Genomic DNA, 21541 nt, shown 5'->3' on the forward strand with positions numbered 1-21541 from the left:
GCTGCTGCTGCTGAACTGAACGCCTGCTTTGTCCTCCTCCTCCTCCTGACTCAGTCGCTACCACGGTACCACCAATGCACTCTGTCTGCGTTATCACTGCCCGGGTCACCGGGTGCATTTAATTTTTTGGCCAGCACTATGACGCTGTGCTGCTACTACTACCACCAGTATGTTGCCATGGTCCTTCTATGCTGCTGCTGCTGCTGCTGAACTGAACGCCCGCTTTGTCCTTCTCCTCCTCCTGCCATCTCTGACTTTTCCTGTTCAGAAAAGTCAGAGATGCTTCAAAATGGGAAAATTCACTTTTTGCACCATAGTTTGTAAATGCTATAACTTTTACCCAAACCAATAAATATACACTGAATAGGTTTTTTTAATCAAAGACATGTAGCACAATAAATTTGGACAAAAATATATTCAGAAATTTTACTTTATTTGACAAATTTTATCACAGAAAGTTAAAAATAATCATTTTTTTGACAAAATGTATGTCTTTTTTGATGAATATAATAAAAACTATAAATCGCAACAGCAATCAAATAGCACCAAAAGAAAGCTGTATTAGGGACAAGAAAAGGAGATAAAATTAATTTAGGTGGTAGATTGTGTGACCGAGCAATAAACCGTTAAAGCTGCAGTGGTCTGAATGGAAAAAAGTGTCTGGTCCTTAAGGGGTTTTATGACTGCAGTCCTTAAGTGGTTATAAAAAACTTCAATTAAATGAATAAAAAAATAACCACTGCCTGCAGCAGCAATCAGAGCCCACCAACAGAAATCTCTGTTGGTGGGAAGAAAAAAGGGGGGAAATTCATTTGTGTGGAAAGATGTGTGGCTCTGCAGCAAGCCATCAAAGCAGCAGAGCCCTAATTTGAAAAAAATTGCCTAGTCATGGGAGGGGGGGGGGGGGGGGGCAGGGGGGGTAAAGCCTTTGGTCCTTAAAAAATAGACAATTAGATTTGTGGTAGACGAATTAAACAATTCATCATATATTCAAAATACTGATAGCTCTTCCAAATTCCACCAATTTGCATCTTTAAAGTGCAGAACTAAAAATCCGCAGTTGCCTCTACAAAAGTTGGATAGGGCTCAACTGTTCAAGTTACCAGTATTAGGAAGCCCCTACCCCCCCCCCCCCCCCGGTATAGTTACCAGGTAGTTTCTGAGCCCTAATTCCAATAACTTTGAGACCCCCCGGTATATCAGTATCAGGTAGTATTTGTGACCCTCCACCCTCATCCTCAGATAGCAATATTCAGTAACCTTTGTGCACCCCCCACTGCACCTCCACTGCTGCAGTATTAGGGAACCCTCCTTAGAAAGCAGTAGGTTATGTGCAACCCCCTTCTCCCCTCCCCCACACACACAGACACAGCAGTATTAGCTCCCTGCCACCCCAGCAGTTTTATGTAACCTATGTAAACTTCCAACCTCATACCCATTTAGCAGTAATTGGTTGTTTCTTAACCCCCCCCTTTCCCCTCCTCCATCCAGTTAGCAGCAAGAGTAGCTCAGCAAAGCCAAGTACTTTACCTCCTTCCAGTAGCATGACAGGTCCACACTCTTCTCTTCAGTACAGTCTCATATCTCCTGGTGGCTCCCATTTCATGTGATGGTAGTCGTGAAGCTGTACAGCAAATTGGCTGTGCTGAACAAAGTAATGTGGACCTGAAACTCTACTAGAGACAGGTATATCATCATGCTCTACTATTCTGTTCTGCAAGTCATCACAGAATTAGGCCCCCTTTAGCATCTCCCCCAATCCTTCCTGCCCTGCACACAATTGTGGGGATTGTAGGGGCAATTCTTATGTTATTTTCCAGAACTATAAATATACTTAATTATCTATATCAAGCCCAAGAACCCCCTGAACTCATGAAACATAGCCCTGGGTTACACATACCAAACGATGAAAACCTAGGTTGTAGAGAACCACAGCCTCCACTTTGACCCGACTCTTAATTGCCTTTTTGAGATCTATACAGCAGGGAAACCTAGGATGACTAACACAATGTCTAGCCAATCAGATTGGAAAACCTGTGTCGTGTTGACACTAAAGCAAAATCTGCACTAAAAAAAAGTGTGTGCCAATGATAGCAACAATAGTGATGCATCTCAAATGAGCTGTGACTATTTTTATTTCTGCATGTTTCCTTTACACTTAAAGAGACACTGAAGCGAAAAAAAATATGATATAATGAATTGGTTGTGTACTATGAATAATTACGAGAAGATTAGCAGCAAAGAAAATATTCTCATACTTTTATTTTCAGGTATATAGTGTTTTTTCTAACATTGCATCATTCTCTAATATGTGCAGATTACACAACACTAAGCTTTCAAAATGAGTCGTTCAGAGCAGTCTGTGAAGTAATGACTTCTCCTCTAGCAGATAAAAAGAAAACAGTTCACTTACAGTTGAGATAATAAAAGTCAGATAACAGCCCTCTCCACGACTAACTTAGTCGTAGAGATTAATGGCTTTTTTGCATAGAGATAAAAACTGGAGTTTCTTAGCTCTTCCTGTACTGGAAACAATTAGACTGATGTATCTGATCTTAATGTTTTATTTCTTAGCTGTACTACACATACAAATCAGTGATGAGCGAAAATGCAAATATTCTTTTCGCCGAATTTTTGCGAAAATAAGTACAATTTTCGTTTCGAAAGGTGAAAATTCGCCGAATATTTTCGCATTAATTTTCGCCTAAAGTCCGTTTTTTTCGCGTTGAATTTCTAAGCCCCCTTACAAGCTAGAATCACCAAGTTTGCGGGGTATATTAAGGAGATATGTGGGTACAAGAGGAAAAAGAAATGTTTCAAAAAGACCTTATAGTTTTTGAGAAAATCGACTTTAAAGTTTCAAAGGAAAAAAGTATACATTTAAATGCAGTAAATGACAGTTACTGTAGCAAACCTAGCAGTAGTGTAAATTTACTAATATCAAAAGAAAGGGCCAAGTGTAAGTGCCATGGGCTAAGTGTCAAGTGCAAACTGCCAAGTGCAAAGGGCCGAGTGCCAAGTGCAAAGGGCCAAGAGCCAAGAGCAAGTGCCAAGTGCAAACTGCCAAGTGCAAAGGGCCAAGTGCCAAGTGCAAAGGGCCAAGTGCCAAGAACAAGTGCCAAGTGCAAAGTGCAAACGGCCAAGTGCAAGTGCAAAGGGCCAAATGAAAAGGGCCAAGTGCAAAGGGCCAAGTGCAAAGAGCCCTTGGCTCTTGGCCCTTTGCCTTTGCACTTGGCCTTTTTCATTTGACACTTGGCCCTTTGCACTTGCACTTGGCCCTTTGCACTTGGCCCTTTGCATTTGCACTTTGCCTTTGCACTTGGCCCTTTGCACTTGCAATTGGCCCTTTGCCTTTGCACTTGTCCCTTTGCACTTCGCCCTTTGCACGTGCAATTGGCCCTTTGCACTTGGGCCTTTGCACTTGGCCCTTTGCACTTGGGCCTTTGCCTATGCACTTGGCCCTTTGCACTTGGCCCTTGGCACTTGGCCCTTGGCCCTTGCACTTGGCCCTTTGCACTTGGCAGTTTACACTTGCCACTTGGCCCTTTCTTTTGATATGAGTAATTTTACACTACCTCTAGGTTTGCTTAAAGGGATACTGTAGGGGGGGGGGTCGGGGGAAAATGAGTTGAAGTTACCTGGGGCTTCTAATGGTCCCCCGCAGGCATGCTGTGCCCGCGCAGCCACTCCCCAATGCTCCGCCCTGCCTCCAGTTCACTTCTGGAATTTCAGACTTTAAAGTCTGAAAACCACTGCGCCTGCGTTGCCATGTCCTCGCTTCCCCTGATGTCACCAGGAGCACACAGCGCAAGCACAGACCATACTGGGCCTGCGCAGTATGCTCCTGGTACCATCAGCGGGAGTGAGGACACGGCAACGCAGGCGCAGTGGTTTTCAGACTTTAAAGTCTGAAATTCCAGAAGTGAACCAGAGGCGGGGCCGGAGCATTGGGGAGTGGCTGCGTGGGCACAGGATGTCTGTGGGGGACCATTAGAACCCCCGGGTAACTTCAACTCATTTTACCCCGACCCCCTCCAACAGTATCCCTTTAAGTAACTGTCACTTACTGCATTTAAATGTATACTTTTTTCCTTTGAAACTTTAAAATCGATTTTCTCAAAAACTATAAGGTCTTTTTGAAAAATTTCTTTTTCCTCTTGTACCCACATATCTCTTTAATATACCCTGCAAATTTGGTGATTCTAGCTTTTAAGGGGGCTTAGATATTCAACGCGAAAAAACGGACTTTAGGCGAAAATTAACGCAAAAATATTAATGCGAAATTTCGCCCTATGAAGCGAAAATAGTAGCTATTTTCGCGAAAATTCGGCGAAATCGAAAATGGGATTTTTCGATGCGAAAATGGCTTTGGCGAAAATTCGCAAGCAACACTGATACAAATCATAACCACTGTATACCATTACCTGCCTTTTTGCACTTTCATTTAGGGACATGTTAATATCAATAAAATTAATTTAAAGGGTAAATATTCATGAAACCACTAACTTAAAAAGGAAAAAAAACACTATTACATAGTTAAATCAATTCAAATCTACGCAGCACTAATCTATATTCCTGCCAGGAGAGCTGGACCTGTTCCAGGCTGTTCCAGGCTGAACATATTTGTAGACATAACCTTAATTCTCTTTAATTCCCTTAAACAATTAGCATAGATTATATCTACGGGGAAGTGGCACTGTGTGCCCTGGATTCACGCCTAAATTATACACCCTTTTTTTAATCTATGAGAAAAAAACTCCAAACAAATGTTAAATCTTATATTTCCATGATCAATGTATGTTGTTTTGTTTAGTTAAAAAATACCCCAAAATATTATTTTAAAGTCCATATTTTAATATTGAATATTAGTCAGGAGTAATGGGTGCTTGTAAAAGGTTATTTGAAATATAATAAATGGAAATAAACTATTTATAACTCAAGAAAAAAAATACAGATAGTTTTGGACAGTTTGGGAATTGATTAGAACTCTTTTTTAGGTTTATGCCAGTCTATGAGGTTGATTCATCAACCTATATCACGCTGTGCAGCGCAAGTTAAATTGCCTACCACAGTGTAAATGTTATGTGTGCACAATACGTGCGCTACCAGCAGCATAGCGTGCGTTCTTAAGGTGCATGCTTTCCTTGTCAATTGCGCTAGTGCAGCACCACAAAACTTGATTTAAGAGGCTGCTACTACATCAATTAACGCAGTAGTGGCCGTGCTAGTGAAGTATCACAGTTGGGGTGCTGCACTGGCACACATAATTGACAAGGCGTGCACACACCTTAAAGAGGAGCTGTCAGCCATACTATCTGAGAAGAAAAACAAACACATATATAAGTAGATAAAAATGTGCTCTACTTACATAACATATGTATTGCACTGTCCACGTTTTGTGATTTTTTTTTACAGTAAAAAAACAAAATTCTTCTTAGCATTTCCCATTTTAACTGTGGCTATTTTAAAGCAAATCCTGATGTAATTTCCTCCCTTACTCTCCTCTGCTTGATTGTGTATGCACTGTCTACCTTCCACTATAGAAAGTGCATTGTCTCAGCATGAGAAATACTGGCCAATCAGAGAGGAACAGAGGTGTGGGAGGGAAAAACAGGAGGGAAAGAGGCTTCTGACAATCAGGCTGCATTAGTTAAGTCTGATGGGAAATTAAAGAAGCAAAAAAGGAAAACTCAGCATGCCTCACAACTTCCTTGTGCGTACCAATTTTTTCGTGTACCAAATAGTGTAAACTAGGGAATGATCATTTATCAACAACAAAAAATAATAATAGTGATTTTAACCTTTGGATTGCCTAGTTAGCATCCTCATTACTTGTTTACCAGATAAAATAAAGAATTGATTTTTGATTTTATGCCCGACAGTTACACTTAAAGCAAAACATGCTGTCAGTTATTTTTATGAACACTTGCTGTCAGTTACGCGCGTAGCGTGCATGCCTAACATTTGCCTTGTGGTAGTAGGCAATTTCACTCGCACTGCAGTGCGATATAGGTTGATGAATCAACCTCCATGACACTACTGAAGAGATTTTGCCTCATTTCCTGTGCTTTGGACATGCATTGGCCTCCATGAATTTAATGTTGAGTGAGCCCTTTGTGATCTCTAGTCCAGGAACTAGTCTAGTTAGAGATATTTCTTAGTCATTTCTTATCAGGACATAAAGTAAAATAGTTATGGAATCTCCCATTCACTCTCTTCTGCCACCCACCATTATCTCCAATACAACCCCCATCTTCCATATCACCATCTGCAGCCACCCCTTTTTCCCATATACAGTACACCCAATGAGCCACTTCAACTCTAATGCTCTCCCTGTATTCACTTTCATCTACCATACCAACCCCTTCAACTAACCATCCCAAACTCCCCTTCAGACACCTCCATTTCCCATATTGCAGCTCCCTCTTATATAACCTCCTGCAATCACCTCACCTCACCAACCTTTGCAGCCAACCTTATGTCCCAAATCCATCTCACTATCAATCTCTGCACCCCACCAGCCACACTTTCTCTCATGTAGCCCCTCCTCTCCCAGGCTATCCTCTAAAGCTTTCCCTGTCTCCCATATATATGACAAGGATCAACTATCATTTACCATTGCACTAAATGCACCTTCACCATCTAACATTTACACCCAAGAAACCACAATGACCTCCTACTCATCTCCTGCAGTTACCCACATTTCCCATAACAACCTCTACACCTACCCCTCTAATACACAGCTTTTGAAACCACCTTATTTCCTATATGGACCTCAAAGTGCCACTCCCTCTCCCACTTTTACCCTGAAGCCACCACTATACAATATATTCAGCCAGCACCAATTTAGCCATATATCTTCCCCTATTACTCATTTCTTCTCAAAGGCTCTTGTCAATTGCAGTCAATTGTATTAATGTCTTGTGGCCAGGGGTGTTTACAGTCACACACTGTGTAGTCTAGATCCAGTGATGAAGTGGTAGGCAGGGCACGGGCTCCACCTCCAATCCTTTCAATTCTTTTCCTGCAACAGGCTTCAGTGGGACTTCAGTGGGACTGCAGCAGATGCACTAATGACTATTGCAAATGGATAAAGTAGCTAATATGGTAAAATATTTATCATGAAAATGCGCTTAAGCTCACCAACTGCGCCAAAGTGTCCCCAATCTGGTGAGTCCTACTCTGCCATGCAAAATGCCAGTTTTTAGAAGCAGCTCTCTCCAAGGAGATAATTTTCATCTTCAATTTAGAATATGTTTTCAGCACTTTCCAATGTAGAAAGTACCAAAAAGTAGAGACAAGAGTATTTTTTTTTCTTGCTGGTGGTTTAAAGGGCATTTTATTAACAAGTTAAAATGCCACCTAGGAGAAAACTCTGGAAAGTTAATTGCATATGGGCCAATGTCTGCTATCAAGGGGTATAGTACACATAGGTTAAGTGGCAGACCATGCCATGCCATCTACCATATCAAAGTATGATTATAGAGTGTGCTGCTGTAAGGAGGGCAGAGCATCAAAAAAAATACCACAAACCACAATACTGATTGAAAAAAAAAATATTATTTATTGAATTATAAAGGTAACTAAAATCACCATATCACAAAAGTGCATAAATATCAAACATTAAACAACAAACCCCTAAAAACCAGACCCTCAAAAAACTGCACACTTCTTTAACTCCAATGAGGCTGCAGTCGAGAGCAGGGCCGGATTTGTACTTTTCAGTGCCCTAACCACTAATTACACTACCTGATTGATGTATACACATGCAAGATGTTTTAAAGCACTGACGCCTCCAATTTAGCATTAAATGTGATTTCTGCCCTTAAAACGCTGCTGTGCCTCAAATTCAGATTTTTTCCCCGAGACTTTTAGCGTCTATCCCACCCCGCCATGCCTCCCTCCAGGTGTTAGACCCCTTGAAACATCTTTTCCATCACTTTTGTGGCCAGCATAAATGTTTGTAGTTTTCAAAGTTCACCTCCCCATTGAAGTCTATTGCGGTTCGAGAAGTACGCGTGAACCCGAACTTTTGCGGACGTTCGAGTTCGAGGTTCGCGAACCTAAAATCGGAGGTTCGAGCCATCTCTAATGATAGCATGTCACACAAGTGGCGGTGGTGGAGAAGGTGTGTGTATGTCTGACTGTGTTGCAAGGGTCTCACTGCTCTGTATGTGAACTGACCTTTATGGGGATTTTTCAGTGTTTGCATTTGCGATTCTCATTCTGGGAATGAAAATCACAGCACAATTATTACCAAAATGCTATATTATTATTATTGACTATATTATTATTATTGATTTATAAAGGGCCAACATCTTCCATGGTGATGATGGCTGTACTTTTGTCATCCCAATGCTGTAGTGTCAATGCTTCATTAGGGAGACATTGCACTAGTGCTTTATGCTGATCGCCAGTGATCAGCAAGCACAGTGCAAGTGCAGCGGAATTGTAGCTGATCTTAAACAGCCCTAAAGCTTCAGGTAAAATTTGAGGTAATTTGGTGGCAGTGACTTGTCTATATATATCTTGTTTTGCTTGCCAAGTTGCCATCAACTAAATGAGCACCACACCAATCTGCCAGAACCAGAAACCAATGTTTCTCTTTGCATAGCTGCTAGCATCGAAGCCTGCAGCCTTTTTACCTGCAGTACTGTTATATTTCATAATTAAACTACATTATTATCATTAGGGAACCACAATGGTATTTTTAATTCATTCAGAAATGTATTCTGTTTTCATAACAGAGTTTATTTAATAAAAGGTCAATCTTTCTGAATACAAAACTCAGCGCAGGAACCCCTGTAGATTCAGCAGATGGATTTGTTCATATTAATCCACTTAATAATAAGGATTGTCATCTGTATTTATATTTATTCTTGCTGAACGCTCCACAAGCCGGTTGGTAAGCTCTCATTTTATTTCTATGAAGAGATAAGAGGAATAAAAGTGTCTCATCTGGAATATATTTCAGGATTTATGTCCCGTACAGAACATCAGCTCCTTCAATATGCCGCATCTGGTGAGACATTTAAATGACTCTCCTGCATTTTACTTATTGTAACAGCAGCATTTAGCACGTCAAGATGAGGAACAGCATTGCTCTAAACAAGCCATATGTATGCTTCCTGTGTTTGCAGAATATCAGTCAGTGCCTTGGTGAGGTCAGAGGAATATACAGGTGAGAAGTACTGAGCAAAAAATTGCACATTTGCTCAAGTGGCATGTTTTTTTTTTTATGTATTGCAGTCCCATGGATCACACAAGAAAAAACTAGTTGCAAGGCACATCTACTGTATTTCATTTCATATTGGCACCGTTGAATTGTGCACAGGGTGAGTCAAATGACTTCTCAAACCCCTGCCACTAAAATTACCGGCAACATTAAATACTATTCCCTTTCTGAGACATAGAAACTCAGATGGAGAAGTAATTCAGGGCTCAGTGATCATCAAATCCCCGAATTACCCATGCATGGGTCACAGACTATAGCACTGCTGCTATAGCCGTGCCTAACCCAGGCGCTACACGGCCGGCACTTTGCTCCAAGTTTAGGTGCCAAGAAAAAGCTGTTACAAGGCTGCCTACACTATGAATGCATAGTTTCCCCTAAAAGGCATTCTTCCTCCATGAGCTCCAGTAGGATATTTTAGAAAATTGTTTAGACCCCACCCCTATACAGGTCCTATACATATGAACAAGAAGCAATTGCAAGGTGGGAGCAGGCCTCTAGTCAGGTCTATGATCTGATTTTTGCACCACTCCAGGAACTTGCTAAGATTCTGGTGAGTTCCATGGTGGGAAAAAGTGTTGTTCAAATTTGGGTCATTGCTATATTGGACCTGAATATGGCTGAAGGTGTTTGGCTCATGTCATCCCAAAAAACACCCTTGTGGATATAGGTGTGGGGGTAGTTGCCCACGCCTCTTCCTGGACACATGATGGGATCTTCAGGTGGCCTTTAACAATGGGACCCCCAGTTGTCTATTCCCTCCAGGTAAAATGGTTATGGGGTACTGAATTTTGCAAAGAGTTAAAAACTAAAATAAAAAGGTAACAGTGAAAAGTCCTTTAATATTCTTAATCAACATGAAATATTTAACTTTGGTTAATCATACACCAATATCACGTAAATGTCTCATACTAATATCTTCTTGTTACTAATGAGGGATGAAGTGTGGCCGCTCATGTTGATCCCTGCCATCATACTAAGCATAGCAAGCCTTGGCAAAGCATCTTTGAAAGTGCTGCCAGGGATCTTCATTGGTCCTTGAACAAGCCAATAGGAATCCTCCCTGAGGAGGAGGATTCCCATTGGTTTATTTAGTGAGTCTGGCATGTATGAGGGGTTTGCTATTGACCTCTAAAGTCAGTGCCATTGACTTTAATGTATTTATGATTTCCCCATTTTTTTGTGGTAACATCTGCTGCTTTTTCCCTCGTCCCTAGTGATTAGTTTTGAGGTAGTTTTGAGTTAAAAATATGTAGAAATTATTATGGAGACAGTAAGTAACATTTTTGAAACAAAGGCCCTGATTTTCAAAAACTGCAGTAAGATTGGCATGTTTTACGGGAGCAATAATAAACACTTTGCTATTGTAACACGTATTATGTATTGTATTATGATAGCAACATGTCTGCTCTGCTGTAGAGATGGCCCGAACGGTTCGCTGGTGACCGCTTCCCGACAAACTATCGGTGGTTCGTGTTCGCCATATAAGGCGAGCTTTTCCTGAAGTTCGGTTCACCCCCATAGTGCACCATTAGGTTCAACTTTGACCCTCTACATCACAGTCAGCAGGCACATTGTAGCCAATCAGGCTACACTCCCTCGGGAGCCACTCCCCCCCTTATGAAAGGCAGGCTCCACTGGCTATTACACTCACTCGTGTGCCTGCAGTAGTGAGAGAAGGGACAGCTGCTGGCAGATTCTCACAGGGAAAGATTAGTTAGGCTGTTGTAGGCTTGTTAGCTTGCTCCTTGCTGATTCTTATTCCTGAAATAGCACCCCACAACAGGTCTTTTGAGAGCTAATCTTGTTCTTGTGATTTATTTTTTTTTCTGTGTGTCCCACTGACACTTGTGTTGCATAGACAGCCTTGCTAATTCATACTGTGTGTGTGCCACTGGCATGCCAGCCAGGCCCAGCACATTCAGTGACTACCTGTGTGTGTGACAGGTGCACATTGTAATACCCAGTACTGCACATACCTACCTGTTGTGTTCAGTGCACCCACCTCATCACTGCATATACCTACCTGTTGTGTTCAGTGAACCCACCTCATCACTGCATATACCTACCTGTTGTGTTCAGTGAACCCACCGCATCACTGCATATACCTACCTGTTGTGTTCAGTGAACCCACCTCATCACTGCATATACAGTGGGTTGCAAAAGTATTCGGCCCCCTTGAAGTTTTCCACATTTTGTCACATTACTGCCACAAACATGCATCAATTTTATTGGAATTCCACGTGAAAGACCCATACAAAGTGGTGTACACGTGAGAAGTGGAACGAAAATCATACATGATTCCAAACATTTTTTTACAAATAAATAACTGCGAAGTGGTGTGTGCGTAATTATTCGGCCCCCTGAGTCAATTCTTTGTAGAACCACCTTTTGCTGCAATTACAGCTGCTAGTCTTTTAGCGTATGTCTCTACCAGCTTTGCACATCTAGACACTGAAATCCTTGCCCATTATTCTTTGCAAAACAGCTCCAGCTCAGTCAGATTAGATGGACAACATTTGTGAACAGCAGTTTTCAGATCTTGCCACGGATTCTCAATTGGATTGAGATCTGGACTTTGACTGGGCCATTCTAACACATAGAGCTTGATTCACAAAGCGGTGCAAAGTGTTTGCACGCCAGTGAAAAGCCCCTTATCACGCCTAAACTCACTTTAGGCGTGATAAGAAGAAACTCGCGCGAAGTTACCGCGCGTACGCGCGGACGCGCGTAAGTGCGCGCGCAGCACCCGACGCTTCGCGCGAAGCTCCCATTAAACCCTATGGGACTTTGCGCGCGCTCGTACGCGCGGTAACTTCGCGCGAAGAGCAGGAAAAAGCGGTGATAACTCAGTGGTGAAAAGGTCATCACGCCTAAAGTCTTTTAGGCGTGATAACTGGGTTATCACCGCTTTGTGAATCAAGCCCATAGATATGTTTTGTTTAAACCATTCCATTGTTGCCCTGGCTTTATGTTTAGGGTCATTGTCCTGCTGGAAGGTGAACCTCCGCCCTAGTCTCAAGTCTTTTGCAGTCTCCGAGAGGTTTTCTTCCAAGTTTGCCCTGTATTTGGCTCCATCCATCTTCCCATCAACTCTGACCAGCTTCCCTGTCTCTGCTAAAGAGATGCACCCCCCGAGCATGATGCTGCCACCACCATATTTGACAGTGGGGATGGTGTGTTCAGAATGATGTGCAGTGTTAGTTTTCTGCCACACATAGCGTTTTGCATTTTGGCTAAAAAGTTCCATTTCATCTGACCAGAGCACATTCTTCCACATGTGGGGGCCAGAGTTAGGACACCTATGTTTACCTGGGTACTTCTACGCAGTATAGGTGACTAAGCATAAGAATGCATTCTTCTGTAAACTAAAACCCTGGCTTTTAATTTAGCTGTAGGGATAACAGTTGTGCCTGGATGAGTAAATCTGTGAATGCATTTGTTTGAACATTTGCATGTGAGTGTGCGAAGGGTTAATTGATTTTTGCTGTTTCTAGCCACACCCCCTTCAGCACCTCCCTTTCCCTAATAATTTATTTAATGTCCTAACTAGAGGCGATGTGCCTGGATATATGTATGTTTATTCTTATCATTGACCCCTGTGGCTAGGGTCCAATTCGGTGCACTCCCCCCTTCCCCTGTATGTTTATCAGCATGCAGACAGCTTGTGCTGGTGTATGCGCATGGTGCACATGGACGCATAACGTTAGCTCCCTTGTGCGATTGGTAAGATGCACTGTCTTTCCCAGGAGAGGAAGTTAGGATGTGTGCTCCTAATCCATTGATAGGTTTGATGCAATGAATGTGTTTGCATGTCTGCACTATGTATGTTACAGGGCCAGAGTTAGGACACCTATGTTTACCTGGGTACTTCTACGCAGTATAGGTGACTAAGCATAAGAATGCATTCTTCTGTGAACTAAAACCCTGGCTTTTAATTTAGCTGTAGGGATAACAGTTGTGCCTGGATGAGTAAATCTGTGAATGCATTTGTTTGAACATTTGCATGTGAGTGTGCGAAGGGTTAATTGATTTTTGCTGTTTCTAGCCACACCCCCTTCAGCACCTCCCTTTCCCTAATAATTTATTTAATGTCCTAACTAGAGGCGATGTGCCTGGATATATGTATGTTTATTCTTATCATTGACCCCTGTGGCTAGGGTCCAATTCGGTGCACTCCCCCCTTCCCCTGTATGTTTGTCAGCATGCAGACAGCTTGTGCTGGTGTATGCGCATGGTGCACATGGACGCATAACGTTAGCTCCCTTGTGCGATTGGTAAGATGCACTGTCTTTCCCAGGAGAGGACGTTAGGATGTGTGCTCCTAATCCATTGATAGGTTTGATGCAATGAATGTGTTTGCATGTCTGCACTATGCATGTTACAGGGCCAGAGTTAGGACACCTATGTTTACCTGGGTACTTCTACGCAGTATAGGTGACTAAGCATAAGAATGCATTCTTCTGTGAACTAAAACCCTGGCTTTTAATTTAGCTGTAGGGATAACAGTTGTGCCTGGATGAGTAAATCTGTGAATGCATTTGTTTGAACATTTGCATGTGAGTGTGCGAAGGGTTAATTGATTTTTGCTGTTTCTAGCCACACCCCCTTCAGCACCTCCCTTTCCCTAATAATTTATTTAATGTCCTAACTAGAGGCGATGTGCCTGGATATATGTATGTTTATTCTTATCATTGACCCCTGTGGCTAGGGTCCAATTCGGTGCACTCCCCCCTTCCCCTGTATGTTTGTCAGCATGCAGACAGCTTGTGCTGGTGTATGCGCATGGTGCACATGGACGCATAATGTTAGCTCCCTTGTGCGATTGGTAAGATGCACTGTCTTTCCCAGGAGAGGAAGTTAGGATGTGTGCTCCTAATCCATTGATAGGTTTGATGCAATAAATGTGTTTGCATGTCTGCACTATGCATGTTACAGGGCCAGAGTTAGGACACCTATGTTTACCTGGGTACTTCTACGCAGTATAGGTGACTAAGCATAAGAATGCATTCTTCTGTGAACTAAAACCCTGGCTTTTAATTTAGCTGTAGGGATAACAGTTGTGCCTGGATGAGTAAATCTGTGAATGCATTTGTTTGAACATTTGCATGTGAGTGTGCGAAGGGTTAATTGATTTTTGATTTTCACAACGCAATAAAGGTACCGCTGCCAGTAATCCTCCTCCCATGTCCACGCAGGCAAGGACAGGACACTCCAGCGATCTCATGGTGATTTCGGACATGTGGACATTCTTTAGTCCAACACCTCAACTTAGCGTTTCCGAATCCACCATCCACCAATGCCTGGACTGGCAGGTAGCCGACTACCTGGCCTTAAGTGTGGATGTAGACACTGTGAGCAGTGATGAACCCTTGGACTACTGGGTGCACAGTCTTAACCTGTGGCCAGAGCTGTCCCAATTTGCCATCCAACTTCTGTCTTGCCCTGCCTCAAATGTTTTGTCAGAAAGGACCTTCAGCACAGCTGGAGGCATTGTCACTGAGAAGAGAAGTCACCTAAGTCACAAAAGTGTTCAGTACCTGACCTTTTTCAAAATGAATGAGGCATGGATCCTGGAGAGTTACTGCCCGCCCGAAGACTAAGTCAGTCCCCACACACAGCATCTCTGCCTGCAGTCCGCTTGCCTTCTCCACCACTACCAACAGGGTCAAGGACTCCAGGTGGATTCCTGAATTTTTAAGGCCGCTGCTAGCAGCGGCCGCTATAATAATTGTTCTGGTGCGTGTACATGCCTGCCTAATTTTTCTGGCTGCACTGCAGCTGCAACAACAAAACAAAAGTCATGTACATGTGCCCATTCCCCTTTGTGATCATTACCTTGCCGCGGTGAAGGGGTTTGCGTATCACAATGAAGCAATGACCGCCGGCTATATGAGTGTCTCGGGGCGTGGCACACCAAAGATAATAAGGTTGTTGCTTCATTATGGACAGACCAAATTTGATCAGCTGGACAGTCAATGTTGTTCTATCATTGAGCTACCATAGCCCGGCGACCATATGGGCTTGAAAATCGCCATAGCCTGCACTCTGGCCATGGTGCACACAAGTCCAGCACGTCACTACGCCAACAGCTGTTTGCGGTGCGTTACACAGTGAGTTTGGTGTGTCAGTGTGAAGCAGTACTCTAATTACACTCCCTGATTGATGTATACACATGCAAGATATTTTAAAGCACTTTAGGCCTGCAATTTAGCATTCAATGTGATTTCTGCCCTTAAAATGCTGCTTTGCGTCAAATCCAGATTTTTCCCCAGGGCTTTTGGCATGTATCCCACTCTGCCATGCCCCCTCCAGGTGTTAGACCCCTTGAAACATCTTTTCCATCACTTTTGTGGCCAGCATACATTTTATATGTATAGTTTTAAAGTTCGCCTCCCCATTGTTGCGGTTCGCGAAAGTTTGCACGAACCGAACCTTTCGTGGAAGCTCACAAACCCGGTTCGCGAACTGAAAATTCGGAGGTTCGGGCCATTTCTAGTCTGCTGATCCACTGCTGTCTCATGTGTTAAATGAAAAATGTTCACTGCAGTGTGAATCTTGGATTAAATGCATCCAATTTCACTACCTGTGTGTGCGGGTTGTGATAAAGTTTTTATTAATCTATACAATATTTTTTGAAAAAAAAAAATATTGGTCAGTCTATCAAGTGAATAGTATTGAATACAGTAGTGCCCATAATTATTCATAACCCTGGCAAATTTTGCGTTAAAGTTACTTTTATTCAACTAGCAAGTAATTTTTTGACGGGAAAGGACAAAGGTGTATCCCAAAAGATAATGTACAAGAGGCATTATTGTGGTAAAAAAACAAAAACATTTCTAAGCTTTTATTTACATTTGAGCAAACAGTGTCCAGTCCAAAATTATCCATACCCTTCACAATAATCAATAGAAAAGCCTTTATTGCCTATTACAGCAATCATATGCTTCCTATAATTGAAGACCAGCTTTTTGCATGTCTCCACAGGTATTTTTGCCCATTTATCTTTAGCAATGAGCTCAAAATCTGTCAGGTTGGAGGGTATTCTTGCCATCACCCTGATCTTTAGCTTCCTCCACAGATTCACAATTGGATTCAAGTCAGGACTCTGGCTGGACCACTCCAAAACATTAATGTTGTTGTCTGCTAACCATTTCTCCACCACTTTTGCTGTGTGTTTTCGGTCATTGTCATGCTGAAATGTCCACTGGTGCCCAAGGACAAGTTTTTATGGAGACTGCCTGATGTTGTCGCTGAGAATCCTCATGGATTGCTCTTTTTTTCATGGTGCTGTTTACTGTGATTTGGCTCCCTGGTCCATTGGCTGAAAAACACCCCCAAAGCATTAGGTTCCCACCACCATGTTTGACAGTGGGGATGGTGTTCTTTGGGTTGAAGGCTTCTCCTTTTTTATGCCAAATGAAGAATACATCATTGTGACCAAACAATTCAATTTTTCGTAACACAGAAGACCAGAAGTTTTCTTATTTGTCCAACTGAGCATTTGCAAAGGCCAAGTGAGCTTTTGTGTGCCTTATCTGGAGAAGTGGCATTCTCCATGGTCTGCATCTGTGGAACCCAGCAGTGTGCCGTGTCCGTTGGATTCTCTGCCTTGAGACATTGTCACCAGCAGAGCACAGATTCACCAGGATGTCCTTGGTGGTGATCCTTGATTCTTTTTCACTTTTCCTCTCTCACTATCTTCCTGGCCACCACAGGTGTCACTTTTGGCTTCCGTCCTCGTCTTCTGAGATTTTCCACAGTGCGGAACATTTCTTTAATAATTCTTTGCACTGTAGCCACTGGAACTTGAAAACATTTAGAAATGGCCTTGTAGCCACTTCCTGACTTGTGCGCAGCCACAGGTCCTCACTGAGCTCCTTTGTCTTAACCATGACTGTCTACAAACCAACTCCGGAGAGCTGTGTTTCACCTGCTGAGTTGATTAAAACAGCTGTTCCCAATTAACCAGGGTAATTGGGATGCTTTAGAACAGCTTTTACTATTTGGAATTTTCCTATAGACTGTGACAGTTTGTGAAGGGTATGAATAATTTTGGACTGAACACTTTTTGCTCAAATGTAAATAAAAGCTTAGAAATGTTTTTTTTCCCCACAATAATGCCTCTTGTACATTGTCTTATTATCTTTTGGGAGACACCTATGTAATTTCCTGTCAAAAAATGACTTGCTGGTTCAATAAAAGTAACTTTAAGACAAAATTAAGAGTATGAATAATTATGGGCAGCACTGTAAATGTTTGACCAATAGTATATGTATAATGTGTAATAGTGTATGCATAGTGTGCATTGGTGCATGTATAGTATAAGTCATTTCTAAGTAGTGGACTGTCTGTACTTAAAATAAGTTTGAGGTTTCTTTAACACTGCATTGTCAGGGGATGCTAGGAACACAAAGCGAAAACATGCACCATGCATGAAATCCCCTTGGAAACGAATCAGAATCACGTGTAGTGTAAAAGCCATGATATTACTTTTTTTATATACTTTTTAGTACTATTTCAACTGGTAAGTGCTGAAAATGTATTCTTTATAAGATGAGAAATTATCTCCTGGGAGAAAACTCTGCAGTAAAAGTTAATTGAGTAAAGGCCATATTGTCATATATATGAGACTTTGAAACCAAAATGTAAGTCATAACTATTTGTGCACTATGATTGTGTAATAAGAGCAGAGCCTTGGACATGATACAAAGGTAATGGTTTGTTGGGTGAATGTGTGTGTATCTGCCTTATCCAAAATAGAGGCATGATGGGTAATACTGTAATTATGCATAAATCAGATTTTAGATGGGAGCATGTATGAGGGAAAGTTAAACTTCAATTATGTGCCCGAGCACTTTTTTTTCTGTGCCATCATAAATAACTGCATGGTGAGTGAGAGAACTGCAGATACTAAATGTACACACAGCAGGCCTCTCAGGAACATTGGGGAGTCTTTGCTAAAGAATAGGTTCTGTCCAGCAGCCACTACTCCTGTGCAGCACAGACAGGGGAGGTGATAGTCTGTGGGTGGTGAATGGGTGTAGGGGGGGGGGGAGAGTAGCTTCCTGGGGCTGTGCGGTTGGTTTGGTAATGTTACTTTGATGAAATACTATGTTAACCTTGGGTAAATTCTCAAATCTGGAATGTGGTTTGGAGACATTTTGGTTAACACACTTGGTAACTTTTTGTTAGTATTTTGTGGGTTTTGTGTAACATTTCCTATTCCAGGTATGAGTGAGCTCTGTGTGCTGCTGCTCTGGTCCAGACTGGAATAGAGAAGTGGCGCACAGAGCTCACTCGCACCTGGAATAGGAAGTGTTCTGCTGCCGCCCGCTGCCTCACCGCACAATTCTGGAGGGGGAGCTAGGAAGGGGAAGCCCCAAGATGAGGGAAGAGGGGGGAGACAGCACCCCTTCCCTGCTGATGTGCCTGCCACTCCCCCTTCACTGCGCTGCCACCTCTACCCAGAGACACCTATAGACCTAGCTACCTCTTCTGGGGACACCTATAGATTTGGCTACCTATCCTGGGGACACCTATAGACCTGGCCACCTATCCTGGGGACATCTATAGATCTGGCTATCTAAACTCGGAACACCTATAGACCTGGATACCTATTCTGGGGACACCTATAGACATGGCTACCTATTCTGGAGACACCTATAGACCTGGCTATCTAATCTGGGGACACATATAGACCTGGATACTATACTGGGGACACCCATAGACCTGGCTACTTACACTGGGGATACCTATACCTGGCTACTTATACTGCAGACACCTATAGACCTGGCTACCTATCCTGGGGACATCTATAGATCTGGCTACTTATACTGGGGACACCTATAGACCTGGCTACCTATTCTGAGAACACCTATCGACCTGGCTACCTATTTTAGGGACACCTATACACCTGGCTACCTATTCTGGGGACACCTATAGATCTGGCTATCTAAACTGGGAACACCTATAGACTTGGCTACTTATGCTGGGGGCACCTATAGACCTCGCTACCTATTCTAGGGACACCTATAGACCTGGCTACCTATTCTGGGGACAACTATAGACCTGGCTACTTATACTGGGGACACCTATAGACCTGGCTACCTATACTGGAGACACCTATATACCTGGCTACCTATACTGGGAACACCTATAGACCTGGTTATTTCCACTGGGGATACCTATAGACCTGGTTACCTATAAAGGGGCACCTATTTTGTAGGAACTGCTGACAGATTAACTGTATTTTTGAGGAACCGCTGCTGCCAGATTAATTTTGGGGAACAGCTGCCAGATTATGTGTATGTTGGGGAACTGCGGTTTGGAACCGGTGCCAGATTGTGTATGTTGGGGGAACTGCTGCTTCCAGATATATGTATGTTTTGGGGCAACCACTGCTGCCAGATTACATGTATTTTGTATGATATGGGTATTTTGGGTGATCTGCTGCCATATTACACGTATATGCCAAATTATGTGTATGTTGGGGAACCGCTGCTGCCAGATTACAACTATTTTAGGGGAACCACTGCCATATTATCTGTATTTTGGAGGAACCTATGCCAAATTCTGTGTATTTTTGGTGAAATGCTGTCAGATAACATGTATTTTTGGGGAAACACTATGGCAGAGCTCAAACTTCCTTGGTAGACCTTTTACACCACAGCTACAGTCATGTATATTTGGCCCCACCCATGACCACTCCCATATTCTGTTGCATGACCATGCCCATTTTTCAGCACGCCACAGGGGTATTCATTAGTAAAAAATATCCTTCGACAGTAAAAAATAATGTGAAAGGTTGGCAACACTGGTACGGGCCCCCATAATCTCCTATTGCCTGGGGGCCCCATGAGTTGTTAGTCTGCCCTTGGTAATGAATGAGCAAGCCAAATTGCAACTGCATTTTTCATTTATCTGTGTTCTAAATTAAATTCTTTGTCATGAATAATTTCTTTAGTTACATGGTATCTCTTCCAGATAAGAAACAATATTGAACTAAAAATAATGAAAAAGAAAAAAGAAAAAAATCCATCACTGAAGGTTAACTTCGTATAGAAGACAGGTAATGATTTATTTACACAATGGGTTATATTATATTATATTATATTATAAACACTTTTTCCTGAGTTTTCTCCAGAGAAATACATTCAAACCTTACCAATAAAATACCCTTAAAGCTCCCACTATGTAATAAAATACTTAAGACAGGGGTGTTTCTAGGGTCCTTGGAGATTGGGGGCACCTGTGGGCACCAGGTGGGGAGGTATATGCGGCGCACGCAGCGGCAAAATGGGCGTGGCCATGAGGTGAGTGGGCATGGCCATGGGTGGGGCCAAATGTACATGAACTTATCAGCAGTGTAAGCTACAGATAACGGGCCTGCCCATCAAAATATTGGATGGAGCCCCCTGTCCTTTATTTAGATAATTTACAATCAGTATAGGCATAGATCAAAGATGTATACGCACATAGAATTTTGATTGGTCAATCACTGACCACCAATTTTACCACCCCTGTGCAGTAAGTGGGCCAACCGACAATGAATTTTATGAACAGAGCTAAAATTGGCTAATCAAAATTGTATGTGTGTACAGCTTTACAGCTAATACTGTACATACTAAAAGTAGCAGGGATCAGCATACAATACAGCTGGTTTACAATCAGTAAAGGTACAGAGTAACACCTTACACTGGAGGTAGATCAGCACACAGTGCAGGCACTAGAGAACAGTGTATACTGTACATACTGTAGGCAGCAGAATTCAGCACACTGCAGCTAGCGTGCCAAAAATATGAGGATCACGTTGTGCCTATCGCACCGCACCGAAAAATGGGTGGGCCATGGACCAGAATGTAGGTGTGGTAACGGGTGGAGACAAATTTACATGAACCTAGCAATGGTGGGACATTAGATTAGGACAGTGGTGGCGAACCTTTGGGAGGCCGAGTGCCCAAACTGCAACCCAAAAGTCACTTATCTATCGCAAAGTGGCAACAGCAATTTAAACTAAATACTGTACAAACGTTTTAACTCATACATGAACATTATGGAAAATCCAAGTTGAAAATAAACTGTGAAGATAAACAATTTCATCCATCCTACTCCTGAAAAATGTATTCAATTTTTTAGAACCTCCCAGTTTTATTTTCTGTTTTAAAAAGCTAAAAATGCTATTGTCTCATATGATAAGGATTCAGCTTTTCCCATAGTCTCGCAGTTAGCAATCATGTGACCCCCAACAAGACAAATTCAGCAATCATGAGGCCCCTAACATGACAAATTCAGCAATCGTGAGGCCCC

At 42.5% G+C, this 21541-nt stretch overlaps 1 long non-coding RNA gene across 2 annotated transcripts in view; it reads left to right on the plus strand.

Annotated features, from left to right (window-relative positions):
- Positions 1-21541, plus strand: part of LOC137531789 (uncharacterized) — a 199139-nt gene that overhangs the window by 22000 nt on the left and 155598 nt on the right. For both annotated transcript variants that reach the window (XR_011023754.1, XR_011023753.1), the window contains exon 2: positions 20219-20303. This is a non-coding gene — a long non-coding RNA (uncharacterized lncRNA). The remainder of the gene's footprint in view (positions 1-20218; positions 20304-21541) is intronic.

The sequence above is a fragment of the Hyperolius riggenbachi genome, chromosome 9 (assembly GCF_040937935.1).
Source record: "Hyperolius riggenbachi isolate aHypRig1 chromosome 9, aHypRig1.pri, whole genome shotgun sequence".
Lineage (NCBI taxonomy): Eukaryota > Metazoa > Chordata > Amphibia > Anura > Hyperoliidae > Hyperolius > Hyperolius riggenbachi.